Here is a 23,686-nt window from a genome sequence, read left to right on the forward strand (position 1 = left end):
TCTTTTTGAATTATGATTTTTCTCTGGATATATGCTCAGGAGTGGGATTGCTGGATCATTTGGTAGTTCCTTTTTTTTTTTTTTTTTTTTTTTGCTTTTTAGGGCCACACCCATGGCATATGGAGAGTCCCAGGCTAGGGACTGAATAAGAGCTATAGCTGCTGACCCACAGCCACAACAACGCCAGATCCAAGCCATGTCTGTAACCTACACCACAGCTCACGGCAATGCTGATCCTTAACTCACTGAGCGAGGCCAGGGATCAAACCTGCAACCTCATGGTTCCTAGTCGGATTCATTTCCACTGCGACAGGATGGGAACTCCGGTAGTTCTAGTTTTAGTTTTGTAAAGAGCCTCCATACTGTTCTCCACAGTGGCTATACCCCTTAATCTTATGGTAACGACACTTATAAAAAAAATTGGGCTTACCCTCCTAGAGTCCTGGAGGCCAGTGCTTCTCAATCTTCAGTGCCTATGACTTGCCTGGGGAACCTGCTGAAATCCACATTCTGAGTCTGTAAGTCACCTCCATGGCCTGAGAACCCGCATTTCCCACAAGCTTCTGAGCAATCCAGGGGACAACCCTTTCACTGGGAAGGTAGAGGGCTCAAGCCATGTCTGATGTGATTCAGCATGTGGCAAGGTTGCTGGCACTCGGTGGGTTTTTGCCGGAAGGGAGGAAGGGAGGGGAGAGACAGAGGGGAGATTAGGAGTTTTCCTTTGGGTAGGTTTTTCCTGTTCTTTGCAACATCGGGTAAGACCTTGGTGGTAAACACCATGACAGCTCAGGTGAGGCAGATGTGAACAAAGGCTAATGAGTCTTTTTAAATCCCAGCCTCTCCTGCGAGTTCCCTCCTAGCTATTCCCAGATGGTCTTGTGGTCCTCAAGGCTTGCCTCCCGTTCAGCACATCCCCATGAGATGGGAACCAGGACATCACCGTGCTGGCGAGGCGTGGTCACTGAAGAAAGGAGGCGTTCTGGTCATGTGCTCTTATCTCAAGCTCGAGGACCAAGTGGTGTGGCTCCATGTCCCTGGAGAGCCTTTGATGGACAGCATTTCCTTTGGAAAGGGATAGAACTTTCAGTTTGCAGAGTTTGTATTAAAGCCCTGAAACCCTTGGTTTACGTCATCACTTGCTCCTCCTAATTTATAAGGCAAAATCTAAAATGCTTAACCTCTAAACTGCATCTTGCCTACAGCAAGCAGACTCGTTGGGGGCCTCCTTAGCCATGGTGCAGGTGTGGCCAAAAAATTTTGTGGAGGGAACCAGGGAGATAGGCATGGCCTGCTGATAAGGAGGTGGTAGGTCTGTCACAAATCATGGGAAATTCTGCCAAAATTCATCGTTATTGTTTTTAGACAAAATGCACTCTAAATCAATATTTTAAAATATGAAATTAACCAAGTCCCCAACCACTTTAAAAATAGAAAAAAATGAAAAGAAAAAAAAAATCAGGAGTTCCCTTTGTGGCTCTTCAGTAATGAACCCAACCAATATCTGTGAGGATGAGGATTTGATCCCTGGCCTCACTCAGTGGGTTAAGGATCTGGCCTTGCCATGAGCTGTGGTATAGGTCACAGATGCAGCTCGGATCTGGTGTTGCTGTGGCTGTGGTGTAGGCCAACAGCTGTAGCTCTGATTTGACCCCTAGCCTGGGAACTTCCATATGCCGCATGTGCAGCCCTAAAATGCAAAAAATAAAAATAAAACCACTACAGTGTCAGCAGTCGTAGAGGTTGCAGAACTGTGCTGTTCTACCGTCTGCTGGGCCTGGGGCTTATACGCCATGTGTTTAAGTATTTAAAGGCTATAAATCAAGCTAACAGGCTGTTAAAAAATTTTTTTTATTCTTCAACTTTAATATGCCTTCACACACAAAAAATGGAAAACTATATGTAAAGCTGTGGGTTTTTCTATGACTTAAAATTACTAAAATATTATCTGGTCAAGCGGAAGCCTGTCCAGGACGTTGTTTGGCTAGCAATGTTTGGATGAGTAATAAGGATAAACACGTACAGGAGTTCCCGTCGTGGCGCGGTGGTTAACGAATCCGACTAGGAACCATGAGGTTGTGGGTTCGATCCCTAGCCTTGCTCAGTGGGTTAAGGATCCGGCATTGCTGTGAGCTGTGGTGTAGGTTGCAGACGTGGCTCGGATCCTGAGTTGCTGTGGCTCTGGTGTATGTAGGCCGGCAGCTACAGCTTCGATTAGACCCCTAGCCTGGGAATCTCCATGTGCCGCAGGAAGCGGCCCTAGAGAAGGAAAAAAGACCAAAAAAAAAAAAAAAAAAGAATAAACACGTACAAATTCATAAGCCATTATATGTTTATTTAATAACATTCATTTTCTTGACTTCGTTTCAGCAAAATCATGCATTATATTCTCATAATCAGGATTTTCACATAATCTGTGTTCCACTGATAGCAATAATCTAACAGATTAAAAATAAATGTAATTATATTAAACAAAATTTGAATAAATTTCAATCAATATGTAAATGAATGTTAATAGAAGCTATCAATTTATCGTGGCTGTTTTCAAAAAAGTTACCTTTCTTCCAAAACATTCAAAATTATCCATTTTAACCAAAATGCAAGAATACATATTGATGAGTAAAGAGCAACAGTTAAAATAAAATTATTTAAATAGATCTGAAGGTTTTTAAATATTTTAAAGATTTAACTACATCTAATGCATATCTACACAAAAATGAAACTACTCGCAACTCTAGCAAAGTCCATTTGGTTGCTAACATGAAGTACTCTCATATATCACCTACGTTACAGCTAGAACAGTATTTATGTACAGAGAAAGAGAAATAGGAGGTACTTAATGTTGCAAAATGTTCGCCAAACTATATGCCCAACTTTAACACACATGCTGTGTCATTTTTTAGTACCATCTGGATCCCTGACTTGCAATGTGAAAGGAAACAAGAAAATGGACTCTTGGCACTAATGGGATATAATTCTTCATTACGCAAGAATTTATTACATCCTTGCTATATGCGAGGAAGAACTTAACAAGGTAATGAATTTGTCTTTACTGTTATCTCAGCGCTTCTGCTCAGATCCTCTCTACACTCCAGGTGGTGGTCATATCTGAGGTCAGCAGTGGTGCACACACAGCTCCCCAGTACTCAGATGCAGGGCCTTTCATTTCAAGGACGAGAATTATGAAAGAGATAGATGTCCCTGCGGCCTGAGCAGGGTTGGTCACGAGAGTGGATGTTTAGGATTATAGGTTGCTGTGCCTGCCCTGAGCACTAGAGCTCAGGAGATGGAGTAACGTGTGTATTTTAATGTGTGTGTGTGTGTGTGTGTGTGTGTGTGTGTGTGTGTGTCCCAGGGGCCCTTTAAAGACTGGGTTCTCTCTTGACCATTAATAAAGGCAAGTTGGCAACAAAGAAACAATGTTATTGGAGTTCCCTGGTGGCTCAGTGGGTTAAGGATCCAGTGTTGTCACTGCTGTGCCGTGGGTTTGATTGCTGGCCTGGAAACTCCTGCATGCCATGGGCATGGCCAAAAGGGAAAAGAGAGAGAGAGAGAGAGAGAAACGAGCAATATTACAGACAAACATCTACTGGGATAAATTTTTCACAGTGTGCAAATCCTTCTTGCAAATAACATTATCCACATTCCTTCCCACATTGACTTTTTTTTTTTTCTTTTTAAGGCTGCTCCCGCTGCATATGGAAGTTCCCAGCCTAGGGGTCAAACTGAATCTGCAGCTGCGAGCCTACACCACAGCCAGGAGGGATCCAAGCCACATCTGCGACCTATGCCACAGTTTGTGGCAACGCCAGATCCTTAACCAACTGAAAGAGGCCTGGGATCGAACCTGCATCCTCATGGATGCTAGTTGGGTTCTTAACCCGCTGAGCCACAATGGGAACCCATTCCTTCCCACACTGACTTTGAATCTATTCCAGAGCATTTCTCAATACCTCACCCATCCTGGATGGCTTGAGTTTTAAAGACTGGACCTGTGTCTTTTGGGACATCAATTCGTTGGAGAAAGTAGAGGAGAGAAACCCTTCCTTTCTTCCCACCAGGGCCAGTTCCAGAGCTGCACTGTCAGCCCTGAAACCTAGAGGCCCTAGGACATGGAGCAGAGGAACCAAAGCCCAGAGGAGGGGGACAGGTCAGCTGGTCCAGATGCAACCCAGAGCCACCACTGTGTTCCTTAAAAACTCTTTGAATCTCACCCCTATTTTCATGTTCTCTAAAGCTCAGGAGAGCTTTACTTCCTACTATTTGTCAAGGGAACAAGATTCTGAGGAAATAAGGGAGAAGTTTTGTTTTGTTTATTTTCTCTTTAGGGCCACACCCACATATGGAAGTTCCCAGGCTAGGGGTCGAATCAAAGCTATAACTGCCGGCCTACACCACAGACACAGCAACAGGGGATCTGAGCTGCGTCTGCGACCTACACCACAGCTCACAGCAATGCCGGAACCTTAACCCACTGAGCAAGGCCATGGATCAAACCCAAATACTCGTGGATATTTGTCGGGTTCATTACCGCTGAGCCACAAGGGTAACTCCCTAGAATTTTTTTCTTGTTCGGCGACAGCAGTGACCTCCTTTTCTCTCCTAACTCTACCTTAGGTTTTAAACCATCCTTCTTCCAAGCTATTTTTTGGGGTAGTATTTATAGATATATCTTTATTTTGGGAATTTGAAGGCTGGTCGGGGGGCAGGGAGAAGGGGAGAAGAATAAATCTGTGTTCCCCCTGGGAGACAGTAAATCACGTCAGCAAATCTATCCTTCGAGCCCACCCCAGGTCTGACACTGTCATGCTGCTGAGGTTGGAAGCCTTCTCCTGGGCTGCTTGTGATCCGGGAAAGAAGAGAAATCACGGGAGATTAAGGGACAGACATGAGAGAAGAACAGTGCAGACTGTCTGCCGCCCCTCGTTCGCATCAGGAAAAGTTTCTTGTTAATGGTTTAAAGCAAAGACAACAAGCAGCTTCACAAAGGCCTGAAAACATTGGCTGCCCCCTGCCCCCCACCAGAGAATGAATGGGCCATGCTATTGCTCTCTGCCTTGCTGGGTGGCACGTGGGCAGCAGGAAGAGAGGGGTTTGGGGGCAGAGAGGGCATCAGATGCCAGCTTCATTTGGGAAGATAAATCTGGCAGCAGCGTGCATGACAGATTCAAGTCGAAAGGAAGGAGATCAAGAAGTGGAATGATGGCAGCATCTTGGCCTGGAAGGAGTGACAATCTGAGCTCAGAGGGAAAATGGGGACCTGGCCAGGGACTCCTGGACCACTTGTAGGGATCCACACCACCCTCAAAACCCCGTGAGTGTCTTCTCCCTGGGTGTTTATTTTATGTTTGAGGTACATAATTTCTAAGCACATCCACTGCCCAAAGGTGTAGGCTCTGTGGGCATAGTCAGCAGGACTTGGTCCCAGGTCAGGACATCGCAGGGGTGTTGGAAGAGTTGCAGGAAGAACACAGCTCTGATGAAGGCATAGATGAATGTCATCAACCCCCAGACGAACACTGGAAAATTCTAGTGGACCAAAGAATAAAAGGAAAAAAGCCAATATGAATGTGGCAGTGCCCAATGGACAATGGAAACAGTGGGACAGGTCTGAGAGCCTGGCTGGCGGGAGACCTCGCTCTGCCACTCGGGGGTGAGGCCCTGAGCAGAGATGATTGGTCAGCGTGTGTGTCTCCTGGGCTTCTGGGTCCGAAGCTGCTGTGCGCATGCGGGACGATTATTGGGCCGTGCTCCTTGGACCACGTTCTGTGGGAATCAAGGCGGCAGAACTGGGGAAACAGGAGTTGAACTGGGAATGCAGGTACAGCGCTGAGGGCGCTCAGGGTCTGGGATGGCCCTTCGCGGAGGTTTGAAGGCTGGGCCTTTTTGTGTGCCACATGACCCATCATTGGCCCCGGGCACTGCAGCCCAGGGAAGTGGGCGGGGCGGGGGCGGGGCTTGTGGCTCACAGCAGGCAGCGCAGTTCCCAGAGCCTCAACTGGGAGCCTTCCAAAACCACCTTTCTGGAAGCTGGGGGAGTGAGGGCTTCTGAGAGGTGTGCCACAGATCTGCTGCCGGGATTCGCCCTGTCGCCTTTGAGACTCTTGGAGCAGAGACAATATTATCACCTAGAGCTCCAAGCCCATCACAGCGGAGAGGTGGTGCAAAGGCAGCAGCAGAGGGGCCACAGTGTGACAAAGCCAGTGAATCCAAGAGGGACAGGGGTACCACCTGACCGCTGAGAAGTAGGCGAGTGTAGTGGTAATGGTAAGGGGTCTGGAGTCAGGCACCTGGATCTTCAGGCCGTCACTTGCCAGCAGCGTGACCTTGGGGCCATTACTTCATCTCTTTGCCCCTCGGTTTGTTCATGTCTCAAATCAGGACCAAAATAGTACTCACCTCATAGGGCGGTGGTGGGGCTCGATGAGATAATGCATGCAGAGCACTAGGTGCTGGTCCATAATAAGTAGGGCTCCATAGAGGGGGCTGCTGGTGTCGTTATTGTTGGTAATTTCACCAAACTAGGAGAAAGGCCTTAGACAAATACTGAAAACCAAAGTCCCAGCCTAAGAGGTCTAAGATGTTGGGAGATCAGATCAAATACAGAAGGGAGGAATTCGCTGTTGACTCAGCAGTTCAAGGATCTGGCCTTGTCACTGCTGTTGCTTGGGTGACAGCTGTGGCACAGGTTCAATTCCTGGCCCCGGGAACTTCTGCATACTGCGGGCACGACCAAAAAAATGAAAAAAATAAAAAGCCCACAGAAGCTAAAGGTACGTGTTCATGAAGCATGGGGAGTCCCAACAAGTCCCCAAGAGAGGGCTACTACCCCTTGATTGTTACGTGTTCTCCACTACAGGGTGTATGGCAGAACCAGCCCTATCAAAAGGCCATGATTAAAACAGAACACATTTCTGGGGTGAAAGTTGCAGTCTTCTTCATTTTAGCCGATGCCTTCAGTTACATGACAAACAAATCCTTCCCACTATATTCCCTTTACCTTGAATTTGACTTGTCCGCCTCCCATATGGCCTTGCAAAAGTCACACAACCTCTCTGAACTTCAGTTTCCTCATCTAGGAACTAAGAAGAATAATACCTGTTCTCCCGTGTTGTGATATTCAGATAAGATATTACATTTGGTTTGTAGTTTGGAACCTGCAAAACGCAATACAGTGAAATATTATATCACTAATGAGAGGACTGTTCTGCTGATTGCTTTTTTTTTTTTTTTCTCTTTGGATATGATGGTCATAGCCAAGAGAGGCTGGAGAGGATGGCTGCAGGTTCATGAACTTGAAAGAGTGAGAAATCCCTAATGCAAATAATGCATCCCAGTGAGGATGATACTCACTTTTGTCCCTTTGTGTAGTAAGAGCCCTTTTTGTGTGCCACACCCTTTCCAGGGCCCTGGAGACCTAGGGAGATATAAGTTATGCTCTGTTCCTTCAAGTTGTCGGAGGCATCTGTTGGTCATGTCTATTAAATTCTTTTTCCACTGGTAGCACAGGATCTGCACACATTCTCCCACACTTCATCCTCGTCCCTGAATCACCTGCATAAAGCCCTCATGGGAACACGAAGATCTTGCCAGGTGTGTGTCATCCTGAGTTATTGCCATGCTGGGTGTGGAGCAACCTTTGGGTGAACACCTCACTTCTGGCCTGGTGATACCCAAATGTGACACACAGCAACACACATTCAACATCTCGCTTAGGTTGGAGTTGGAGCACCGGGTCTTCTGATGAATAGGAATGTGAGGGTTTAATGAATTTTAATTTATCAAGCTTTCTTTTATGAGCAACATGTATCATCATCATTATTTTGGTCTAGTTTTTTGGGATTTTCGTTGTCTGTTGTGCTTTTTTGGGCTATACCCGTGGCATATGGAAGTTCCCAGGCTTGAATCCACATCCTCACAGTTATTAGCCAGGCTCGTTACCACTGAGCCACAATGGGAACTTCCTTTTTTATAAAATTTTCCTTTGAGGGGAGTTCCCGTCGTGGCGCAGTGGTTAACGAATCCGACTAGGAACCATGAGGTTGCGGGTTCGGTCCCTGCCCTTGCTCAGTGGGTTAACGATCCGGCGTTGCCGTGAGCTGTGGTGTAGGTTGCAGACGCGGCTCGGATCCCGCGTTGCTGTGGCTCTGGCGTAGGCCGGTGGCTACAGCTCCGATTCAACCCCTCTCCTGGGAACCTCCATATGCCGAGGGAGCAGCCCAAGAAATAGCAACAACAACAAAAGACCAAAAAAATAAAAAAAAATAAAAAAAAAATTTTCCATTGAAATCGATTTACAGTGTGTGCTAGGTTCTGGTGTACAGCAAAGTGATTCAATTATACATATACATATTCTTTTCCCATTATGGTTTAGTATAGGCTGTTGAATCTAGTTCCCTGTGCTCTACGGTAGGTCTTGGTGGTTTATCTATTTTGTACATAGAAATGTGTATCTTCTGATCCCAAACTCCTAATTTATCCCTCCTCCACCCCCTTTCCCCTTTGGTAACCATAAATTTGTTTTTGTTTTTTTTTTGTCTTTTTGTCTTTTTTTTGTTGTTGTTGTTGTTGTTGCTATTTCTTGGGCCGCTCCCGTGGCATGTGGAGGTTCCCAGGCTAGGGGTTGAATCGGAGCTGTAGCCACCGGCCTACGCCAGAGCCGCAGCAACGCAGGATCCGAGCCACGTCTGTAACCTACACCACAGCTCACGGCAATGCCGGATTGTTAACCCACTGAGCAAGGGCAGGGACCGAACCCGCAACCTCATGGTTCCTAGTTGGATTCGTTAACCACTGCGCCACGACGGGAACTCCATAAATTTGTTTTTTATGTCTGTGAGTCTTCTTCTGCTTTGTAAAAGAGTTCTTTTATATCACATTTTTTAGATTCCACACAGGAGTGATATCATGGTATTTATCTTTCTCTGTCTGACTTACTTCACTTGGTATGAGACTCTCTAGGTCCAACCACGTTGCTGCAGATGGCATTATTTCATTCTTTTCGTGGCTGAGTACTATTCCATTGTATATATGTACCACCTATCCAGTCCTCTTTTGATGAACATTTAGGTTGCTTTCATGTCTTGGCTATTGTAAATAGTTCTGCAATGAATATAGGGGTACATGTATCTTTTCTAATTGTAGTTTTCTCCAGATAGCTGCCCAGGAGTTGTTACAAAGGAAAAGTCAATGTAGATCCGCTCAAAACCTTTTCATTCTCACTTTTACAATCCAGGAATTTCAAAATACTAAGGAGGTGTTAGGTAGACCTGTTTCTCTTTGTTACTCACCCGAAGCCGAAGCCCAACAGTCTGCTCTGAGTCTCTGTGGGGTATCTCCCCCTTACCTGAACCCCAGCTGTGACTCAGCCTATTGAATAGCCTCCTTTTCCCCCATGTGACATGTCGACTTTATTTTGTTGCTGTAGCATGTTTCTTGCCCTGTGGCTGATAAACAAGGCAACCCAATCAGGAAACCAAATTCTCTCCTTCTGAGTCAAAGCGGGCAGTCTGCCAGTCTAGACTGGAGACAGGCTCTGACACCTTGCTCAGTCCTCTAGGGAAGTTGTTTTTCTCATCCTCAACTCCGTCCCTTCCCTCACTCTTAGCCTCACCCCCACCCCCAAGGAAAGAGGTCATAACCTGGGAGCTATTTTTAGCTGAAAAATAAATCCAGGGGCAAGATCTTTTATGGTGCATTTGTCAAAAAGAATATTTAGCTCTTTGACTTATTTAAAATCGCATATTGGTTTCTGCAAGGTCTGATGTGTCTGGGGCTTGCGGAACTGGGTTACACATGCATACTCTGTGCCTGCAGCATAGCCGGATGTAGATGGGCAAGTCTGTGGTCATGGAGACACCGTGGCGTGATGAATGGAAAAGGCAAGCGTGTGAGGTTTCTGAGCTCCATTCTTCTTATCCGGAAATGGGGATCAAAAAATAACTCCTTTCGGGGTTTTATGGAAATTCAACGAGCAAACGCGTAAAACACATGTAAAACACATATATATGCCTGATCTATGCGAAGGCAACTCTTCCCATGGACCTGAGGTCTAGCCCTCCCCACGATATTTAATTGTCCCAAACGACAAAACAGACTCTTAGATGGTCGCCACAGAATCATGTTTTCAAAAGCTTGAACTAATAAAGTATAAATGACTACAACTTTTCTGGAGGCAATTTAGCCTTATCTATCAAAGACAGAAATTACCAACAACCTACAAATCCCACCACAGGAGGCTCAGGAGGTAAATTACTGTAACTCTATGAAGAGGAACACCATCTAGGCAGCCATTAAAAATTATGTTGTAGAAGAACACTTATTCTTTGGGGAACTCTTCATGCTGTATCACTAAGTGAAAAATGCGAACAGTAAAACAGGATATGCTGTTTGATGCTTTTTCATAAATCAGAAGGGCATGGGTACCTAAGGAAAATAAACACTATAAGGTATATAGCAAAACATTCATTGTGGTTTTCTTTCGTTGGAATCCAAGTAGTTTTTGTTGTCTTTGTGCTTTTCTGGGCTTTACAAGTCTTCTTTACTGAGTATACCTTATTTCTTTAATTATAAAAAAATGGTTTTAATGGTTACTAAAAGAATCTGATTTTCAAGGGAGCACTGTCGTTTATTCCATGATCTGTACCTTTAAAATGCTTTAGAATGACTTAGAAAAGAACTTGTCAATGTGTGCATAGGAACAAGGCTGAGAGGAACTACATCAAAATGTGACCAGTGTTAGCTCTGTGTGGTAGTTTATGGGTGATTTTATATGTCACCTTATATACTTTTGTGTATTTTCAAAATATCTGCAATCTGCATGTATTACTTTTAGAAACAGGAAAATGTGATTAAAAGATCTGCTGAGTAATTTTTATTTATTAAAAGAAGTGTTTTCTCTCTACCTCCTGTGATAGCTGGCTGATGGGGACTTTTTCTTTTTTTTGCTGAATTCAGTTTATCTTGCAGTAAATAAACTGGCTCAGACGAAGCCAGTAGGGCTCAGTTTCACGATGTCTGATTTGAACAAAATCTAATTTCTTTCCTTTTTAGAATCTTTCATTCATCTTTCAGGGTCATTTTAATTTGAAATCTCAAGTTATTCAAAGTCAAGTTCTAAGATGCTAGAGGAGACGGCTGAATCTGAGGAAAGCCTGAAAATCTTCTGGGCGATTCTGGCCTCACAGGATTGGCAGCCTGATTCCAGATCAAAGGGTCTCGGATAAATGCATTAACTTTAGATTCTCTCCAATCCCCGGGCCTCAGAGCCACTGGACACTCGCCCGTCTGTGATGCAGCCCATGGGTGGCTGTTTTGGGAGCAAGGGTGTCTTGAGGTCACATCTGAAGCACAGATTTCTGTGTCTGGTCAAACCACCAAAGTGTGTTTACCAACATGAGTAATGTTTTCAAGGCCAATGCTGGGTTTCTAGCAAAAGAAAAAAATAATTGATATTCAGGATAGAAAACAGGGGGGAAAGCAAATCAAGTCGGTCTGTTGTTAAAGCTCTCTGCCCAGCAAACAATTTTAAGGATGCCTCTCCCACCCTGCTTCAGTGCACGCACGTGCGCGTGCGCACACACACGCAACCAAACCGACAACAGCAAATTGCGTCTTACCCAGGCCACATGCTGATGGATGAATTTGGGACCAGACCACATGTTCCCCATCTTTTTTTCGTTTAAAGAATAAGAGTTATTTGTATGTCGGAAAACAGCTCTTACTGACAAATGTGAACAGTGTTGATGCATTCTTTGCATAAGGCCACCTGGGAAGACAAAATGAGCAATGAAACCAAAAAGAGCAATGCACTTCTTTCCATGAGCGGCACCCCAAGCAATGCGGTGGCTCAGGCCAGAAATCTGGGAGTCACCCTTGCCTTCTTTCTCTCCTTCACCCCCTTTTTCATTTCCAAATCCTCACCACCCACTTCTCCCGACCTACCCCAGATGCTGCTCATGTCCCGACCTGGTCTCCTGGGGGCCCCTGGATCCGTGTGCAGGCTCACCTGGGCCCAGCCCCCAGAGCAGCCCTCGTGGCAGGTAAACCTAACTACTCCATTCCCTCTTCAAAGCTCTTTCTTCAGGGTGGCCGCCCAGGCTCCTTAGGGACCTTGTCACTTTAGCCAGCTTCACCCCTCCCCCCTCAAACCTGAGTTTCCTGACACCCACCTGCACTCAGTGAGAGCAGGGCCCCTCTATCACAACACAAGTTCAAAAATAAAATTAAGAGTTTTTAGGAATTCCCATGGTGGCTCAGCAGGTTAAGAACCCAACATAGTGCCTGTGAGGATGTGGGTTCGATCCCTGGCCTTGCTCAGTGGGTTAAGTATCGGTGTCACCTGGAGCTGCAGCATAGGTCACAGATGTGGCTTGGATCCATTTTCGCTGTGGCTGTGGCATAGCCCTCAGCTGCAGCTCTGATTCGACCCCTAGCCTGGGATCCTCCATATGCTGTGGGTGCAGCCCTAAAAAGATAAGAGACAGAAAAAAGAAAAAAAAAAGTTAAGATTTTTAAAATGTTGACAGCAGGGTCTTAACCTCCAAGCCCAAGGCTCATGTGACCATTCAGGTCACATGCCTGCGAGACTGGCCCTGCCTAGCAGGTGGCCCCAGGGTGTTTGCATGGCAATTTTCTGGGGGTACTTGGCCGGGAACTTCCTGCCCCTTCTCTGCTTCCATGACCATCATCCCCCTTGCTCTCCTAGACTCGCTTGGCTTTCTTATCCTCACCAAGAAATCTGTCCAAACATCCCTCCGCACAACCCCAGGCCCTCAAGCCGAGGTGGGTCTTTCTCCTCCAAGCACCTTTTAGGTGATGATTCCTCAAGGATGGGCCCCCACCACCTACTGGCTGAGCACCTGGGGCAGTTGAGACAGTGAATCGGAAGCTCGAGGTAGGGGGCTGGGGATGCGAGAAGCTCACGGGTAGGTCTGGACGCCCCTTGCTAAAGTTTGAGAACTAACGCCCTGGCCCACTCCCCTCTCCAGGGTGCATGTATGGTTCCTCTGTTTCCTTACCACCTGGCACAGAGCCTGGCACCTAAGGGTGTTCCCTGGCCTCCAGAGGGGCTCCACAATGGGGAGAAGTGTTCTCACCGCAGACCCATGTGACAGAGTCCCGTTTTCTCTGGTTGTGACCCCTCTGGGAGACCCCAGGCAGCTGCAGGCCAAGGAGGCTGCAAGGTCTGGAACTTCCAGCATTTTCTTCTGGGTTTCCTCTTCTTCCTCTAACAGAGAGGCGACAGGGAAGGAGCTAGCCACCCTGGGGCCTGGCACTGGCTTGCGGCAGGCCTAAAGCAAAGGACAGCTTGAGTTTGGCCATGGCTGCTTGACCCCAGTCCCGGTCCCAGCATCCAGAGTGTTGGTCACAGAAGCCCAGGGAGCAGTGCCCGAGGCCCAACAGAGCTCCTGTCCTCCACCCCCCAACCCGCACCCTGGCCCCGTGATGCTGCAAAGGCATGGGTGATGGGCCCGCTCCAGCCCCAGGCCCAAAGCAGGGAAGGGAAGATGCCACTGCGGGTGATGGGTGGCTGTGCCCAGGAAGCAACCATACATGGACAGGGATGGGATGGACAAAGTGGCGGGTACAGCCCAGGAAACAGTGGTGTGCCCTCCACGCTGGGCTCACCCTCTGCTCAGCCCAAAGGTCTCAGAGGGCCATACTCCCAGACCACCCCAGAGTAATCCTACATCACTGAGCTGGCCACCTGCAGCCCCAGGTGCCCCCCATGGCCCTCAGAGCTGCAGCTTCTCGTTGCCCCCTCATCCTCTGAGCTCCAGCCTCTCACGGCCCTATTTGAGGCATATCTACCCCGAGCTGGAAGGCCGCCTCACTGCAGCTTGGCCCTCCCTCTCCTGTTTTGATTAGATACGAAGTGTTTTTGCTTTGTTTAACAAATATTCCTGGTTTCTCGTATGCTGTTGTTTCGAACAGTGGCTCTTTCTAACTAGGAGCATTATCACATTGGGATCCCGTGCCAGCCAAACCAGGACAAGTTTCTAGGCCTTGAGGAAGCTGTTAGAGAGGGGTGCCCTGCGGTGCTCGATGCAGCAGGAAGAAAGCCCCCCACCGCCCACCCCACAGACCATCAGCAATTGCCTAGGAGCCCGCTGTCCAAGGGTCTTTGTGGGGCTGCCTGAAAAAGCAGATGTCTCCCAGATCGCAAGGAAACTGGGGCCACTTCTATGTCGAGAGCTTGAGCCGCATACAGCTTCTCACTCTTCCCCTGAAACTTTCCTTAATCATCATCCTCATCACCCAGGATTAACAGCTTAGATTGATCAAGTGCTTCATATGTGCAAGGCACTGCATGAATGTTTTCCCAAAGAGTCTCATTCTATCCCGTAACAATCCTGAAATGTTGCAGTCACTAGCCCCATTTAGGGATGGAGCGATGGAGGCTCAGAGGTACAGGTCACCTGTCCAAGGTCATAGAGATATTAGGATTTAGATGCACATCACACTGTGGCCATAGTGAACCTGGCCTATATGGTTCCCTCATGGATTTCTTCCTTTCTTTTTTTCTGTGCCAGGGGCATGCAGAAGTTCCTGGGTCAGGGATTGAACCCGAGCTGCAGCAGTGACCTGAGTCACAGCGGTGACAATGCCACGACTACTTGCTGTTTGTGGCCTCCCCATCAGTACATGGGGGTGCTCAGTATTACCTTTCCTCAGCCCACTGTAGCAACCACCACATGTGTCTGCATATCTGTGTACCTGTGCTATCACAAACTATATATATAATACATATATATATATTACATACATATTTACTCTTCGTCCCCAGTTCCTGGCAGCGTTCTTAAAACCCTTGGAATTTCCCGATAGGAAGGGTTATGCACACCTGAGTTTATGCCAATGGGGTGGCTCCTGGGAGTTCCCAGGGGAATCAAACTCTGGTTTGAGGGTTGGACATTCAGCCCCACCCACCTCTCTGTCCCCTCCGGGGAGGGGAGAGGGACTGGGATTGAGTTCATCCCTGAATGGCTGGTAATTTAATCAGTCACTGAAACTGAACGACACCTCCATAAAAAATATCTGACCTACAGGGTTGAGGCGCTTCTGAACTGGGACCACATTCCCAACTCAATGGGGACAGAGGCTCCTGGGCTGGGGACCCTTCTCAATCTTGTTCTATGCAGCTCCTTGCCTCTTCCTGAGTGCTGTGAGCCCTTGTAGTATATTGTTGAAGCTGAAGGCAGGTCATGGGAACCACTGAGTTTGTAGTCAGCTGGACGGACGAGCAGGTAGCCCAGGGGCCCCATTTGCAGCAGGTGTCAGAAGTGGGTGGGGGGCCATCTATGGCCCTGAGCCCTTGAATTGTATAGAGTCTGCACAGATTCTGGGCAGTTAGTGTCAGAGTTGGATTGAATTGTAGGACACCCAGTTGGTGTCGGAGAATTGAAGAACCCACTGGTTGATGTTGGAAAAACCATCGAACCACCCAGCTAACCCATGAGCTTCTAGGTCTGGGAAGGATGCTACAGCATAGAGCCTGGCTCGCCGCATGTGCTGGGTACTTTCACCCCTTAGTCTGCAACTTCCAGCTCTCACCCTCCAGGTGCAGCTCCTGAAACCTCTTTTGATCTTCACTTAGTTTGTGAGACTGACATTCACTGAGTCCATTACAGCGAACTTGGCTTAACAGGACGGGTGTTAGTAAGTTTCAGGACACAATGCCGAAGGTCACATTGATCCTCGGTGACAGAGCAAGGATTGGGCACCCCAGTCTCATGCCTGGGACACTGTCCCTCCACCTCACTGTTTTTCAACTCTCCCAAGCGTCCTTCCTCATTCTACGCCAGGACAATTCCAAAAGACCAATGCAAAATTGCATCCCAGAGCAGCTCTGGGACACAATGAACATGGTTTCCCTGCTCTGTGTCACCCCCAACCCACACTCCAAATTGGACTTCTCTCCAAATTGGACCCCCAACCCACACTCCAAATTGGTGGTGTGTTGACCCTAAGATTTCAACTCTTTCCCACCCACCGAACCTCGTGACTCCCGGGCCTCTCCGTCCTAGAGCGTCTCTCCTCTGAAGGCGCAAGAGCTCAGGGCAGTTGGGAGGGAGATGATTCCAGAAAGACTCCACCACTGTCAGCAGCTTCCACGGCCGAGATGATTCACGGGGGCTCGGCCGGTTCCTAATCACGGAGGCCAACTGGGCATCTGTCATCGGCTCCCTCCCCTCCCGGAAACGGCTTCTTCAAAAAGGTCTGCAGCCGTCCACAGTGGGGTGGCCGGCTCCAGGGTTGTTGGAAGGTAGCGGGAGGAGGCGAGGGGGGCAGGAGGAGGCCTGGAGCACTGCCACCCGAGTGAGGCCGGTGACAGGAAGAATCTATCAATCTTGCATGCAGCGCCAAATATGGTGCTGGGGCTCCAGAGGTAATAAACAATGGTTACACTGCAGGCTCGACAAGGAGAGACATTACAGAGGAGATTGAGGGGCAGGCCTGACGTCACCGTGTGCGGTCCTGGATGTGCAGGCCAGCTCGCCCCAGGATGCAAGAATCCCATATTTGTCCTGATCGAGGCCACATGTGCTTTGTTCCTGATGGACGTGCTCAAAACGAGAAGTGGGAAACCAAGGCCGTGTGCCATACGGAGATGTGTTCTTGGCGCTGCTCCCTGGGTCCTCGCAGGCTTTCCGGGGGCGTGGTATGGATTGAGCCCCTGTCGCACAATCTCAGCTGGCTTTTGGCAGCCTTGTCCACCCACCACCCGGCTCTTAGTGACAAAAGAGCAGAGGTCATTCCTGGAAACAACCAGAACTCAAGTTTTCAGAATGAAGGGTAGAAGCACATATTATACAAATGTTGAGTTTTAGAGATTCCAGGACAGCTGTTGGAGGGGGGCTGGCCCCTCGCATGTGAGGACAGCTTGGCCCAGAGATGCAAACGCTCCCACATAAAGATCTGAGAGCAGTGCACCTGTTTCCCATCCAGGGCCAAGCGGTCAGTGCCCATGTCAAGGGCAGGGGACTGGGACATCTTTCTGCACAACAGGTTTGATCATCAGCTTCGTGAACAAGGGGGACCTAGTCCTTTTACCTCTGCCTGTGTGTGTGTGTGTGTGTGTGTGTGTTTAGCTTTTCCTAACAAGGAGATTAACCTGGAGTTTGTGTCTTATATGCTCACGTAAAGGAATAGCTGATGAGGGAGGTGAGATCCAGCTGCAGTGAGAAGATCACAGAACCAGTAAGACCTGGCTTTGAATCCCAGCTGTGCCCTCTCACCACCCCTGAGACCTTTGAGTGTCCAGCCTGCACACCGAGCTGCCATTTTCCATAAAACAGGGTGGTTTCTCCCACTGTGCAGGGTTGTCAAGAGTGTCCGAAATAGCGCCCCAGAAGATTGGTTCACCATGAACTGTAGTTGGTACTGAAACGCTTATGAGTTCTTATAAACTTAAATGATCAATTAATTACCCATAGGTTGTTAATGGCTAGAAACTCTCCTACTCCTGTACATTTTGTGTGTGTGTGTGTGTGTGTGTGTGTGTGTGTGTGTGTGTGGTTCAGGGCTCTTTCGAACAAGCTGTGACTTTAAGAATGCAGCTGCCTTCTGCAGCAGAGAAAAACCTTTCGGAGGAAAGCCAAAGGGCATCCTGTCCTGATTAGCACGACTCTGTCTGCACTCTAATGTCTGTCCTCGCAGCACAGAACTGCTGGAAGATGCCAGCCTAGGATGTGTCACCATAATGCGTCTGCCAGTCCACCTTAGGGAAAGTGCACTGAAGGTTTCCAAAGAAGCCAGGGTGGTGTTCAGCAGCTGAGGAGTGGGAGTCAGAGATGGGGGATGGGGAAGATGCAATTCCTGGGCTGCCCTGGAGGTGGCAGTCTTTCAGCGGATGGTAAGGTGGCTGCCACACTTGGTGCAGGGGGGGATGGCCACCATATGCATTTTATGCCCTGTGCTCTCTGGAATCACTGTCTGAATGGAAAATTAGGATATCCATCTGCATTTGCTTCATATTTTGTCCAGAATGGAAAACCTTGATCCTGTGTCCCAGAAGGAAGATATCTGGGAGGCCATCTGATACTAAGCCTTAAATGGCGTGGAGAGAGAATGTCCCAGAGCCACATGAGCACTGATGGACCAAAACGGAGAGATAAATGAGGTAAAAATGGGAAACATATTAGGATGTCTAGAAAGCCAGCCGTTATTAACACCATGATAGGATTAAACCTAAACCACGACTTATTAGTTTTAGTTGTGAGTTTGCGATTCTTATTTCTCCCACAGTGAAGCTACATTAAGAATAGTAGATTAAATAAATAAATAGAGAATAATGGCAGAATGTGACGATTGCCATTTATCACCCACAAAGATCCACGTTTCCACTCTGTGGCAACAAAATCAACGATCTAAATATTAACAAGTAGAACACATTATAAACACTTAGTTATATATTGTTATCGCCGTAAAGTCATTACCACAGAAATAAAGACTGTTTTTTATTTTAACTATTAATATTCATCAAATGTTAATGAAAATACCTAACAAATAATTATGAAAAACACATTGCTTAAGTAATAAAGATGAAAGAGATGATAATCGTTGTGAATATTTAATTTGCAAAATAAAGAACATACCATTAATAAGACTTAATTATGCCATTAAATATTTAATTTTACTTTCGCGACTAAATTTTGTTTGCATTTTGCATATTTTAAACGTAAAAAGCTTTTTAATAAGATTTGTCATTTCAGCAACATCAAGTGCCAGAGCATTTAAGTTTGACTTACTGTCTTCATCATCTTGGTCAAACATCATTTTATTTATCATCAAATGAAATGAGCAATCCTCCTTGCAGTTTCCTCCTACATGTTATGTTTTCTCCAAAAAGGGGTTTAATAATTGATTCTAGGTTATAACCACAAAAGTAATGTTTTCTAACAGTGAAGAAAAATCATTGCTTTCCTTTGACATTTTTTTTAGTATCACACAGCGTCCCACATTTCCTCCTGTTTGTGTCGGAGAACATAGACCTCATTCTGCCCTTGCTTTCTGTAGAGTTAAGTCCGACACCATTCACAATTAGACCACTTCCTGAGGGTTGATCTCATTGCTTATAATTCCTGCTTCTGGATAAATCTCATCTCACAGGTTCAAGGTCACAGTGAGTAAGTTCATTTCCTGGGATTGCTGAATGGCCCTCAAAACTCCAGGCCTCACCTTCCCACGCCATCAGAGCCTCATACGTCCCCAGGGCCTGAGCAGGACTTGGCTGGATCCCTCAGTGGGCACACACACACACAGCACAGGGACACAGCCTGCCCAGCTCACAGGAGCCCGTGGTGTGCACCTGTCTCCACTCTTCATCCAGGACATCATGGCAGTAGCTGGAAATCTGCTCTGAAGCATCTACACCAGACACTGGCAAATGATGCAAACTAGGGCTCTGCCCCTTATCCGCCCCCCCCCCCCCCGCCCCAGAACCTCAGCACACCACTGCCTGCTCTTACATGGGTCGGGACATGACAGCCACTTGGCTCCAACCACCTCCTCCTCCTGCCCCTCCAGTACCTGGGCCCTGATGATGCAAAGCCCTGTGGGAAGAGAACAGATGCTCTAGGGGTGCCAGCAAGCCAGTTGCCAAGGATCCACCTTGGCTATGAGCATCTACATGCAATGGGGCAGCTGAAGTACCCCCAACCCCCACCATTGCATCTGCCTCCCCCAAGCAGGTCCCACTCCTAGTCAGGCAGCCGAGGCAGTGCATCAAGGTCCATGCCCAGCTTCTCCTTTGCTGCCAGAATATAAAGAGCTCTTTGCGGGGTGAGGGGGGCCCCTCCTCTCCTGCACGTCACCCGATGCCCACGCTGCCCAGCCAGCCTCCCGACCTGGGCTCTGAGGGAGGAGAAGGAAGTTGGATGGGGCAGGGGCCAGTGACCAGCCATCCCAGTTGGGCCCAGACGAGGACTTTCCCAGGAGAGAGGGACATTCGGTGCTAAAATTCAGGGCAGTCCCAAGACACCTTGGGTGATGGGTTCCCCTCAGAGCATCTCCTAGCATTATTCTCAGTGAGTCTCAGAACAGCCCCCAGTGGAGTCTGGAGCAGAGCAGCAGATCAACTGGAAGACAGATGTGTGTTTGGAAAGGGCTCTTCCTCCTCTGACAACAGCTGGCAAGCATAGGAAGAGCAGAGAAGAAACCAGAAGTCCCCAGGAGAGATCCAGTGTTTCTGTCCTCGGGCATCTGTGAGGGTCTGGAGCTCAGTCTCTGATCCACTTAGGAACCCAGTTACCCCCGGGCCTGGGGCAGGCCTGGGCCCCCAGACACTGGGAGACGCCTGTGCAGATGCTGCTTAGCCTCCTCCCCTCTGACTGGCAGGCCTGGGCTGGCTCACGGTGACTCCAGGCCTGGAAGGCCTTGGAAGATTTCCCAGCCACCGGAAACACGCTCTTCTGGGTTTTCCTTCCCAACCTAGCTGGCAGAGCCTGACTCACGTATGGATGGGGGGCAGCAGGCTGGCAAGGCCCTCGCAGCTGCCTGGACCTTCACTTCCTTCCCCAGATATGCTGGCCCTGCTCAGATGAAAGTTCCAGGTAGAGGCCCAACGCACCACTCTCTTTTTTTCTCTTTTTTAGGGCCACAGCTGAGGTGTATGGAAGCTCCCAGACTAGGGATCAAATTGGAGCTGCAGCTGCCGGTCTACACCACAGCCATGCAGCTGCCGGTCTACACCACAGCCATGCAGCTGCCGGTCTACACCACAGCCACAGCAATGGAGGATCCGAGCCGTGTTTGTGACCCACACCACAGCTCACGGCAACACCGCATTCGTAACCCACTGAGTGAGGCCAGGGAACAAACCTGCATCCTCATGGATACTAGTCAGTTTCATAACCCACTGAGCCACCACAGGAACTCCAACTTGCCACTTTCAAAGAAGGAACAAGGACCAGAATAATGATGGGGTGTGTCTCCAGAACTCCTCACACTTAAACTAGTCTTGGAATGGAGCCATTTTCTGTGATCTCCCTCTTTTCCTGCCTCTGCTGGGAGGTGGGGTGTCAGGTGACCCCAGGGCTGCTGGTTTAGTGATAGTGCTGGGGGGCCCTCCACATTCCAGAGGGGTTCTGCCCATGCAGGTGAAGGGGGCTCAGGCACAGGCTGGAGCCCATCTTGCCAACCAGCAAGAAGCTAACAAACTGTCCCTGGAGATACAGAGGCTGAGACCTGTGACTGCCGCTGCCACTTGAGGCCAGATCACTCCTCCATGCTGCCTGGCGTTTCCTTCTTCCTAAGGGTCTGCTCAGGCACTGCTTCTCTACACTTGAGCCTGGCCGCCTTCTCTGGGGCCCCTGGCCCGCTGGGCACAAATCTTTCATTGCCTTTTCTCATATTTGTGTAGTCTCTCTTTCTCTCTCCTCCTCTAGACATGGGCCTTCTAGATGGACGGGATCTTTTGTCCCTGTTTTTGCATCTATAACAGTACCCTGTACATAGTAAATGCTCGATAAATGCCATCAAGTGCTTTGAATGAATGGAGGACCCTCTATTTTCCCCTGAATCACAACTCAAGGGATTAACTCTCTCAGGAAGCTTTTTTGGGTTAACCAAGGGCACCCCCACCTTTCAGGAGGATCCCAGTCCCCTCTTGTTTTTCAGAGCTGGTCAATGTGACATAATTAATCATAGTATCTAATATGCATTATGCACTTACAGTATCAAACACTGTGGTAAGCACTCGGCCTGCGTTCCCTTCCTTAATTCTCACAACGAGATGGTAATTTCAGTTCTGTTATCATCATCCCCACTTTCCAGATGATGAAATTGAGGTACAGAGAGAGAAACTTGCTTAAGTTGATACATCTCAAATGTGAAGTCAGGATCCAGCCTGCCCCTCCTGACTGACTCATCTTGAATGAAGGACTAGAAGCTCTGGAGTGACACTGTCTGATGGAATTTCTGTAATGATGAAATACCCTACATCTGCCCTGTCTAGTCAGCAGCCTCTGGCTACATGTGGCTACTGAGTTCTGGAAATGAGGCTAGTGTGAGGGAAAAAGAAACTTGAAAAAAAAATTTTTTTCTTTTTAGCTTTTTAGGGCTACACCCGGGACATATGGAAGTTCCCAGGCTAGAGGTCAAATTGGAGTTGCAGCTTCCGGCCTACACCACAGCCATAGCAACACGGGATCCGAGCTGTGTCTGTGACCTAAACGACAGCTCATGGCAATGCTGGATCCTTAACCCACTGAGCAAGGCCAGGGATCAAACCCACATCCTCATGGTTACTCGTCGGATTCATTACCACTGAGCCATGACAGGAACTCCTAAAAATTTTAATTAACAGAAATGTAAATAAATAGCCACATGCAACTAAGGGCTACTCAACCAGATAGCACAACTCCAGAAGATAAAGCACACATTTATTGTCTTCTTTATTGAAGTATAGTTGATTTACTATGTTGTACCAGTTCTGATGTACAGAAAAGTAATTCAGTTTTATATGTGTGTGTGTGTATATGTATATATATATATAATTACAGAATATTGAGTAGAGCTCCCTGTGCTATATAGCAGTAGGTGTTTGGTGGTTATCTATTTGATACATAGTAGTGTGTATATATTAACCCCAAACTCCTAATTCATCCCTCCCTCCCTCCCCCCTTTCCCCTGATAACCATAGGTTTGTTTTCGATGTCTATAAGCCTGTTTCTATTTTGTATATAAGTTCATTTGTATCATTTTTTTTCAGATTCCACAAAGAAGTGGTCATGTCATATTTGTCTTTCTCTGTCTGACTTACTTCACTTGGTATGATAATCTCTAAGTGCATCCATGTTGCTGCAAATGGCATGATTTCATTCTTTTTGATAGCTGAGTAATATTCCACTGTGTATATTTACCACATCTTCTTGATCCACTCCTCTGTCGATGGACATTTAGGTTGCTTCCATGTCTTGGCTACTGTGATGAAGTACACATTTAAATAACCCTTTCTAAACATCTGTCCATGTGGCCATGACGATCCAGAGGACTCTTTCTGATTGAGTCTTAGTATCTTTCTGTCCTGGGAAAATACTCAGCTCTTAGCCTGAAGGGAGTTAGTGAAAGAAGAAGGATACCAGTACTTCAAGTCTTGTTTCTACGCTAGTGACTCCCCCCAACCATGTGAAGATGTGTACGATTCTCATTTCTTCATTCCCAGAGGCCTTGGAAAGACGAGCTCTTGAAGGGCAGACTGACAGACCAGGGCTGGGGCAGTAGCAAGAAGGAGCTACCCCCATGGACATCTGTTCTATGTCACACTTGCTGTGGGGCTTTACCTTCAACCCTAAAAGCAATTGTGTGACCTCCCTAATAGTATCCCCCCTTCACAATTGAGGCAGACTCAAAAAGGTTAAGAAACTGTCTCTGAAGGTAACACTCAGGAAGGAATAGAAACGTGCCTGGGACCGGGTCTGTCTGATTTCAGTGGCCCAGAGACTGAAGTTATTAGATGGACCCTCTCCTTTGTCCTAACCACAGGATGGCCATTGTTCAATGGCAGAGAGAGGTATTTGAGAGTGACAATCTGTTCAAGGTGTATGGGGGTGTGTGTGTGTATGTGTGTGTGATTATTGCTTCCACAGTGGGTGTGATATAATAATTATTGCTCCCACAGTGAGACAAAGCAAGTGGTTGGAATCATCGCCTGAGCCAAATTCACCTATTTTCTATTTTTACTTCT

At 47.6% G+C, this 23,686-nt stretch overlaps 1 long non-coding RNA gene across 1 annotated transcript in view; it reads right to left on the reverse strand.

Annotated features, from left to right (window-relative positions):
* Nucleotides 1-10,864: 10,864 nt before the first annotated feature.
* LOC125116796 (uncharacterized) overlaps nucleotides 10,865-23,686 on the reverse strand; it is a 29,321-nt gene continuing 16,499 nt past the window's right edge. The window contains exons 2-3 of the long non-coding RNA XR_007132426.1: nucleotides 11,616-11,764; nucleotides 10,865-11,424 (exon numbers count right to left, since the gene is read on the reverse strand). This is a non-coding gene — a long non-coding RNA (uncharacterized LOC125116796). The remainder of the gene's footprint in view (nucleotides 11,425-11,615; nucleotides 11,765-23,686) is intronic.

The sequence above is a fragment of the Phacochoerus africanus genome, chromosome 15, assembly GCF_016906955.1.
Source record: "Phacochoerus africanus isolate WHEZ1 chromosome 15, ROS_Pafr_v1, whole genome shotgun sequence".
In the NCBI taxonomy this organism is placed as follows: Eukaryota; Metazoa; Chordata; class Mammalia; order Artiodactyla; family Suidae; genus Phacochoerus; species Phacochoerus africanus.